The 9,909-nt window shown below is 45.7% G+C and overlaps 1 pseudogene; it reads right to left on the minus strand.

The window, feature by feature from the left end:
• Positions 1 to 2,456: 2,456 nt before the first annotated feature.
• Positions 2,457 to 2,725, minus strand: LOC147996048 (small ribosomal subunit protein uS14 pseudogene; annotated as a pseudogene).
• Positions 2,726 to 9,909: the final 7,184 nt, after the last annotated feature.

Raw genomic sequence — 9,909 nt, forward strand, 5'->3', positions numbered from 1 at the left:
ATATGAGAGGCAGAAATGGTTTTGTCGTTTATTTTGGTGACGGGACATCTCAGAAAGAAGCGAATGGTGAATTCCTAATCGGCAGTTATTGATTGTGGATGAGCTCATCTCTGCCTAATTAAGGGAGTCACTAAAAAAAATCCCACACAAAACCCGCCAAAATATGTCTTGCCGAATCTTCTCCGAGTACTCACTGGGCGAAAGGGAAACGTCAATATGGCTGGTTAAGCCATGTGACTTTCAAATACAGAGCGATTTGACTCTCTTTCTGAAGGCAAGCCATGATGTTTCGAGAATCCCCAAACAGTAACGCTAAACCCTTTCCATTTTCTGAGGTGGATGCAGACGCAGCCCACAGCTGGGACCTGGGGTGTCTGCGTACATGTGAGACAGCGTAGCTGTTTCTGCTCTCCGTCTACAAGAGACAAGAGACGACTTTCTGAGACTGGGGAGAGAGCCCTTCCACACCATGTCTGCCCCACGCGGGCCAGACTTATTGGACTTCCGGATTCTGTGATAATTGCCCCCTTGCCAAACATACTCCTCGGAATTATTCCATAGAACACACTTGATAAATGGCTTTATCAAGGCCATTGTGTCTTGAAGAACTTAAATTAGTCCCAGATGAGTTTCTCTTCAGTTAAAATAGATTTAAGTAAAATGTAAGCGTAAAGCTGTTTCCATTTTAGTGGCTGAAGCACATTTTGGCACCAAGAGCACCACCTTCTTTATAGACATTTATGACTTTTGTGTTTGTTGGAAGCGAGTGAGACCTCAGGTGGCTGTATCTACTTCTTATATTTATGACTTTTGTGTTTGTTGGATGCAAACAAGTTCTCAATTTTCTATCTGTAAAATAAAATGAGAACAGCTGCTCCTTAAGGCTCTCGGGGTGATAAAAGGCGCTAACGGACCCTGAGCCCTGGGAGCACAGGGGCGTGCAGGGGCACACAGGGGCGCGCAGGGGCACACCGGGGCGCGCAGGGGCACACCGGGGATGCTCCTTTCTCTCTGCACAGATGCATACTCATGGTGTGTGGGGCTGACTTAATTGTGTTAGTTTCTGTCTATTTTCAAATGAACATGCATTGTAAAGCAATGGATTTTATCAGGAATTCAGAAGGGTGTGTGTGTGTGTGTGTGTGTGTGTGTGTGTGTGTGTGTGTGTGTGTTCGTGTGCTACCTACCTTCTAACAACCATTTACCTGGGGGTATGGCTCAGTGGGAAAAGTACGGTCTAATGTGCAAGATTTGATCCCAACACCACAAATTAAAGTCAAAGAACTGAAGATTCGTCTTAGTTCCTCTGAGGCGCTGTTCCTTTCCCATGCGTTCTCCACATTTCTTTCTTGCTCAGCTGTGCAGGTTTGTAGAACTCTGTACTGCCTTAAGACACAGTTTTCCTTGTATTTTGTGTCCCTCCCCCCCTGGCCTTCCTGTTTCCTTATCTAATAATCTCACCCTTCCTTTAAGGCTCCTTCGAAATGTCCTTTTGTCTATAAAGTCACCTTGAATTACCTTAATACAAAAATAATCTCTAGCTCACAGTCATTTTTATGACACTCAAAACATAATTTTACATTTGAATAGGGCCAATGAAGAAAAGCCGCAAAGGTTGCACGGTTGGTTCTCACGTACACCTTAGGCCTAATGTTCACATCTCAGCATGGTAGATTTGCCAAAACTAAGAATTATTACCTCAGTCCAAATGCTGAGCCCTTGGGAAACACAGTGGAAGAGGAGGGGAAAGGAACATAGGAGCCAGAGGGAGAAGTGGAGGGGGGTAGAAGGCTGACTAGAGTGAGACAGTACCGGTCTCAAACGTTTACGCTTACTGACAGAAGGCCCACATGAGAGCCGACCACCTCGATCCTACTGTGGGTGACGGCTATACAGCTATTTCCTCTGAGATTTCATCTTCCCCAAGTGTCGATGGGAGGGTTAGGGTTGTAGAGGGAAGGAAAGGACATTTTCTTTGGTGGTATAACCCCTGGCAGGGACTTTACTTTTGCAAATGATCTTTAGCTAGTTAACCTAGGGTATAATAAGAAACCAAATAAAATACAACAGGGTTGGAAGAAGAAGAGGAGGAAGAGGAGGAGGGGGAAAGAGGAAGAAGAGGGAAATGAGGAAGAGGGGGAGGAGGAAGAAGAGGAAGAGGAAAAAGGAAACAGGAAGAAGAGGAAAATGAGGAAGAGGAAGAGGAAGAGGAGAAGGAAGAAGAGAAGAGGAAGAAGAAGGAGAAGAGGAAGAAGAGGAAGGAGGAGGAGGAAGAGGAGGGAGAGGAGGAATAGAAGAGAAGAGGAGGAGGAAGAAGAGGAAGAAGAGGAAGGGATCAGCAGGAGTAGAAGGAGAACAAGAGAGGGACAAAGGGACAAATGTGATCAACACATATTTACACATATGAAAGTGTCACAGTGTAAATGCCTATTCTTTTTTTTTTTTTTTTTATTCTGTGTGCACAAAGACTAGCATGATCGGTTTCACTGTAGACAGTTGAATCATCCATTCAGGTCCCTTAGTCCAGCTTAACGAAGCCCATGTCCTCCGCACACTGACCGAAGCACTGTCAGCACATGTCCAGCCCGTATTTACGGATCAGACCGTGGCGGTTAGAGCAGACGCGGCAAGAGCGAGAACCCTAGGTGAACTTTTGTGGGTGACTCCAGTAGAGCTGCTGGTGACCCATCTTGCCTTCAGACACCCAAGGAGGAGAAAGGGCAAATGGCTATTCTTTATAACTAATATATGAATTAAACATAATTACCTAACTCTTGCACTTCTCGTGTGTATTGTAACTACCTGTGGACTGTATTCTCCTTGAGGTCAGGCCTTGTGGACTGAAGCTTACCCTCTCTGTACTATGTCCAAGTGTTTGCGTCCCGTGGATCACAAAGTAGACACTAAAATAATGCTGTGGAAGAAGGAGTGCTGGCCTAAGCTGCCTGCCTCAATCAAATCCTGTCTTATTTTTGCTTTTTTTATAAAAATTACACTTATTAGAGCAGGACAAATATATAGAAAAACATGTCTATAAATGAACCCAACAAATTGTGGCAGAATGAAAACTACCACCCAGTTCCTCAAATAGAATGCTTCCTGCACTCCAGCAGCCCCCGTGAGCCCCGCCCAGGAATGACTGCCCTTCATCTTGACTTCTTGTCCTGTCCTCACTTTCATTTTAATAACAGGACTCGGTTGTTGTGGTAATAGTTATAACGCAAACCACGTTTACACTGTAATTATATCCAGACAAAGTGGCATGGATCTATTAAAAAAAAGTCACCAATTAAGGCAAGTGCACTGTAGTAGATGTTCCAACAACCAAACAATGCCCATTGTCCTCGTAGCTTACACGGCCTCTGCTTTGAGGCTGAGCTTGTGGTTGGGTGTACCCACTTTGGACTGAGGGCATTTCCGGTCCTGACAACGGCAGGCCAGTGTAGGAAGTGGGACATAAACCATTTTCGTTTCTGTTCCCTTAGAAACACATGGAACAAAATAAAGTTTGCCAAATGGAAATATACAAAACCACTGAGGAAATAAATGTTGTTTTTAAGTTTCTAAGAAGGTATCACACGTAACTGGGGGTGGTGGAAAGAATTCAAAAGCTGGGTGACCTTTACCGGGACAACATAGCAGGGTCAACAAGCGTCTAGAGAATGTGACTGAGGGGAGCTGACCTCACTGGACATGAGGAGAATGGAGTTGGCTTTCTTCCAACCCAGGGCGAGCCAGACGGCAAGAAGGAAACCATTCTTCAGAAATGGGAACAAGCGAGAACCCTTATGGAGCAAAATAAGTGAGATGTGGAGATGTGGGGATTGGTAGGTTTGTTGCTGGTGGGTATCCAAAGGCTGGGTCTTCTCTCTCAGATGCTGGAGGAGATCATGGCGAAAGTCAAGTGAAGTAAGCGGGTGATGGCTACATTGCCAGGAAAGGGCGTTGTTCTGAAGAGACTGATAGTCACCACCTCTGGGATTGGGGAGAACTACCCTTGTTGTCCTCTTTAGGACCCTGATGTCACTGTTACACTGGTAGGTTTCAGATGGCTCAGGAACTGATGTCTCCGTTGTCACAAACTTGCCAACTACTTTATAAATTCAGACAGAGTGTGGGCTGTTGGTCAGTCTGGCCTTCCTCACAGATTAGCATTCAGAACACTGAGTCAGCTGAAGACAAAGTCTGTGTATCTTTCATAAAGAGAAAGTCAACCATGGCAAACAGAGGGCGATGCCAAGTCAGGTTCTTCCTGTTGAAGATTCGGCCATAAATAACACCCCCAGACAAGGACACCATGAGCAGGGCTGCATGCCCTTTACTAACCAGAATAAATAGCAACAGGGTGTCTAAGACCTTCTTGACAAAAGGCGTCTGGGAAGATGGATCCTTCAGGCAGTCTTCTTTCCACCCTCTCTTCCATTACCCACACTTTATTCCAGGTGAGATTGCAGGAGCCAGGAACCCAGACATTTCAAACGGCTCATGACCCGGAATCTAGCAGAAACTCTGCCCTGCCGTTTCGTGACGTGCGACAGGGCCTTCGAGAGGGTGGAACTGCACTGAGCGAGGCTATTCTTTGCTCACTCAGGCTTAGTTTCTTGAGACCATAATTTTCAGTTCCTTTAATAAAAGACAAGTACAATTTCCACAAATAGCACTGGCGCTGTGACTCGGAGAATACTGAATGTTTGTCAGCAATGCTCTAAAACCCACTACTCATTTCTTTTCTCGGAGAGTTGTCCTCTTAAGGCTCTGTTCCGCCTTCTCCCCTGACCCCTCTCCCCAAGGCAAAAACTCTTCCACCTATCCAGGCTAGGGTCTAGACCAAGAAGCTGCCCTAAAGAACCTGCCCTGTTCTGCTTCCCATTCATCAGCGACACGGTAAAGCAGAGGTTCTTCAGGTTTCAGTCACTCCAGTACCAACCGGGTGGAAATGTGTTGAGTGCGCATGCTCCAAGAGCGATCAATCAAACACAGGCCCAATGAGCAGAGGGTGACGTAAAAGGATTCTCCTCCCGGTACTGAGTATTAGGACAAACTGCAAACATCAGAATGGGGGAATGCCCCCAAATAGAAACATTTAAGATTTATTTATTTATTTTATGTGAGTACACTGTCACTGTCTTCAGACACACCAGAAGAGAGAATTGGATCCATTACAGATGGTTGTGAGCCACCATGTGGTTGCTGAGAATTGAACTCAGGACCTCTGGAAGAGTAGTCGGGTGCTCTTAATCACTGAGCCATCCCTCCAGCCCCGAAACATTTAAATACTTGATAGCATATCAATTAAGGTGACTCTAAAAGCTTTAAAGCAACATTTCATAAAAATTTACATTTCTGCTAAAATTAAAAACGTATAAAATATCTACTAAAGTGGGCACTATTGAACACCTGAAATTTTGTTGCATGGAGAAAGGAAAAAGGTTAGAAAGGAGGACATCAAAGAGAACAAATGCTAGTCTGGAAAGAATGGCTTTGGATGATTATACAACGTTCCCCCTTGGGAGCTATTTTCTTTGAGATGCTTCAGCCAAAACCTAGAGCTTTGTACCCACAGGCAAGGCGCTACTACCTGAGATTTTCCTGGGCCCTGATATTTCACCTTAAAAAAACAAAACAAAGCAAAACCCAGGTTCTATCTAGCTTCACAATTATGACATAAAAGAAGAGGGTATTTGCGCTTTCGTAATTAACAAAAGCAAACAGGGGCTCTGTGGGTGGACTTGGTTGTGGCCGGCCTCGTGGGGTTAGGTGTGACAGCCTCAGTAGCCCGGGTCTCTGCCTTGGCAGCCATCGAAGCTCTGCCTGGTTGGTGTCTAGCAGAGATGACATCACCCTAAGAAGGCCGGAAGGTGCTGATTAATTAGAAGTCAAGACTAATCCCAGAAAAGTAGGGCACGGTGAGACCTCAGGGTACCCCAGAAGACTTGGCCATCAATCACCCTCTGCACCTACTCTGACGGGACGCGCATGCGCAGCAGGTCCTTCCCCGGGCCAGACAGGTTCATTTCGTCCTGGCTACAGTTTCATCTACTAGCAGCGCTCTTAAAGATGGGTATCACCACTGTGGGAAGACAGTTGTTTGGCTCAGGCCTGCTTGAGTATCAGAGCCAAAATGGGCAAATCAGATCCTGGACCCCTTGTAAGTCACTTGGACGGAGAGGCCACGCTTCTAAAGTATAGGGTTTTACAGCCGTGAGGTTTAACGAGATCTGTACCATAGGCACATGTCATCCGTGATTTTATTTTTATTAAAGCCATTTTAACGATTTCATCTCGTTAGAACACAGCAATCCGTAGCTTGGGGGAGTAGCGGGATGTTTTGTCCACCTGCAGGCGTGGGTCTCGAGCCAGGCTGGCGGCTCACCCTCCCGGCCACCCTTGAGATGAGGGATGAGGGACTGTGAGGAACACAGAAGGAAGAGAAATGGGTTTGTGAGGGATTATGAAGCTATGTCGTGATTGGCCTATTCTTACGTAAAGGTCAGAGATGGAATCTATAGAGAGCCGTGTTTATATTTGGAGTGGTTTTATAAAAATCTAAGGGTTCTGGGTGACGCTAGACCTCATTTACATTTTAGCAAACAGGAAGAACAGATTGAGCATGTGAAGTGGGATTCGCTGGGCTCTGTCTGGAGAGGCCACGGAGCTGCGGACGGGAGTGAGGGAGCTTAGGCTGTGCCATTCTGTGTTATTTAATTGGTTAGTTGGATGTGACTGTCAACTGAAGAACACCGTCCTGGAGTGGTCAAGGTGTAGAATAGGGTGGCCTGGAGATGAGTTTAGGTTTACGAAGACAGAGCGGACATCTTCCAACAAGATGGCCTAAGGTTACCGCCCTGCTCCTTTGTTTGAACTGCATCAAGGCTTTCCCCACAATCCCCTATTTTTTTTTTTTTTTTTTTGGTTCTTTTTTTCCTAGCTGGGGACCGAACCCAGGGCCTTGCGCTTCCTAGGTAAGCGCTCTACCACTGAGCTAAATCCCCAGCTCCCACAATCCCCTATTTTCTTTCCTTTTTCCTTTCTCTATAAAGCAAAGGTCCCACTAGGGTTAGCTGCACAGTGAGTGCTGTAGCGTGTCAGATTGCCTTGGCAGACAGCAGTCCTTTTATCTGCGTCTTGATCAGTGTTGAGTCTCCGGCTTTTAAATCTTTTGAACTCATATCCATTGTTCCAAACAAGCTGCTGCTGATTCTACAAGCCTTGTTCTCTTTTGATTGTATCACTTTGGCTCGAATATGCTGTTCTCTCCCGGCCTAATGGAGTGAGGTGTAAGACAAAGGAGTTAGGAAGCCCTAATCAGAGGCTATCCGCTTGAGGCTGGGTGATCGGTTGGAAGCACGTGATGACTTATCAAAAATTCAGCTTCTCTCCAGATCACCGGAGGAACAGATTGGAGGCTGATCTAAGCAGGGTTTCCCAACCTGGGCCATCATCAGGATAGCCTCTAAATCTTTTGAGAACAGGGTCCCCAGCTTGGGAAGGCAGGCACCTGTTTTATTTTTATTTATTTATTTTTTATTATTATTTTTTTAAACAAACTCCTGGGTGATTCTGTTCCAGCCAAGGCAGGACCTCTGGCTTATGGCCTCCACTACCTAATATCAGGCCCAACATTTGGCTTAGGCAATAACACAGTGCCTCTGTGGGGATGTACTTGGTGATAAGGACTTCCCAGGTTCTGAGAAACACTTGGCCCAGTTGTCCAAACTTCTGGCTTGGCTGTTATGGGTGACCTTAAGATTTGACTCAAGAGTTCAAGGGACCTTCAAAGACATCCTAAGTCCCTGATTTCCTGAATGACCAGAAGGAAAAGAGGTAGTGAGGGCTCAGGAAAGACTTTGCGTTCAGGTTCACGAATGAAGGCAGCAAGGGATTAGAACCAGGAGACGCTGCACAACTCTTGATTTGAAGCTCAGCCAATGGCAAGGGGCTGGAGAGCCCCCTCCTTCGTAGAGAACCCAGTTTTAGCTAAGAGTTCTAAACCAGGCTGACTGGAAAAGGAAACGCTACAGAGAACCATTTCTGAAGTGGTCGGCTCTTACTGAGCATCCTCTCACACTGGGGCAGAGTTAGCCTCTCCATGCCCTTGATCCTTTGGAATAGAAATATGTTCTTATCAAGGAGGGAACTCGGGGTTGAGGTAGGTCATTGAGGAATCCAAGCCACTTGGTGGCACCAACACAACTTGAGCTTTTAATTTTATTTTTATTTCCTTTTTGGATTTTATTCATTTATATTTTTGCGGGGCTGGTGTTTGAGTCAGGGGCCTCAAGCACACTAGACAAGCATAGTGTCTGTTACTTGTTTTTAGCTTTAGAGTTTATTTAACTAGTTTTATTGTGTGTGCAGAACTCAAACTCTAGGATGTGGCCTTCTTTGATGTCAGAGGCTTTTAGGGATCCAGAAAGGAGCAGAACATGAGTTTCAGAAGTGTGGTGGCGGCAGTGACAGCAGCTGCGGGGGAGTGAACCACAAGAACAGCTTAAAATGAAAGGAGCATTCAGTTCTAAAACCACATCTTCCATATGCGGGGTTGTTCACGGACTGGGATCTTCACAGGCCTATGACATTCTAAGGCCACTCTGAGGGTGACGTAGGGGCATAATAAAACAGTGCTGGGGTGAGAACACGGCTATTAAAATCACATCTTAATAAATAACTATCCCTAACCCCGTAGAAAGGAAGCCAGTGTTAAGTGTGGGACAACCTCTCACTTCAGCAGGGTCTGGGAAGTGTTTACCAGTTGGGTTTGAGGAGACCGGTGATGACTCCCCGGCCTTGTCCTTGTAGCGCAGTCTGGAGAGGCCAGTGAAGGGAGAGTAGAGGAAATGACAAAGCACCCTTTGGGGGATGACAGAAGCCTACAGATGAAAATAATCACACCTCGGGGATCTCGGAGGATCTGTAAACACTAACCTATTACTCACCAGTTGTAAGATCTCCCAGCATTAATCCACCTTGGCAGAGGGAAGGACATTACCAAATGACTGAATTGCCTGCTGGCTTCTCCTAGACTCCTGGCTGGAAAAGCAAACAAGTGAATATCCACTCTGGAAGATGGAACCCTTTCCCGTGGAGTTCATCTCAAGGAGGTCCTGCTGGCAAAGCGACTAGGATTTGAAATGTTATTTTTTATTTTTATTTTTATTTTTATTTTTGTTGTTGTTGTTGTTGTTGTTGATCCATTCCAACAATTTCTGGAGCATCTGAGTCCTGCCTTGGAAGCAGTTTTCTTAAGGTTTAACTGTATACATGTTGGATCTGTGGCCACCAAAGCCATTTTCTTGTTCTGTAGTAATGTTAAAGGACGATGGAAATGCCAAAACTTGTGTCTGTTGTGTTGGCCCAGAAGAGGGAGAACTTGGGTTTTAGAATTTGTCGATGTAGTACTTTATCCTTAGTATGGCAGGTGATTGGAGAAAACTTCACTAATAGAAAGGAAAACAGAACAAAATACCGTTTCCTCTGTTTATGGACTAAGCTCTTAACTACCAACAGCAAGGAAAATACAAAGAGGACACTTCCCAGAAGCCAGAAGACTTCTTTGCCTGGTACAGACTTTTAAATGGCTGCCCCATCTTCAGATGGCTCTTGGTGTAATTCTTGAGAAACAGAAAACTCTTGTTGTTAATGAACAAACTGGGAGATGTTCACTGGGATATTCTAGGAGTTTCCATGTTATGTACTTAACTCGTGAGTAGTTCTCGCCCTTGTTAGCACGGAGGGCATTCGCTCTGGAGAGAAGACACTGAATGTGCAGCCTGCGCTGAGCATAAAGAGAGGGCTTCCCCAGGTGTGTTTCCAAGGAGACGGTGACGCAGCAGCCAGTGGCTTGTGGAGACCGAAGACTATTACCAGCCCGTAGAAGAGTACTTACTACTCATATTCCTCAGGGCTGGG

The sequence above is a fragment of the Rattus norvegicus genome, chromosome 2, assembly GCF_021556685.1.
Source record: "Rattus norvegicus strain SHRSP/BbbUtx chromosome 2, alternate assembly SHRSP_T2T, whole genome shotgun sequence".
In the NCBI taxonomy this organism is placed as follows: domain Eukaryota; kingdom Metazoa; phylum Chordata; class Mammalia; order Rodentia; family Muridae; genus Rattus; species Rattus norvegicus.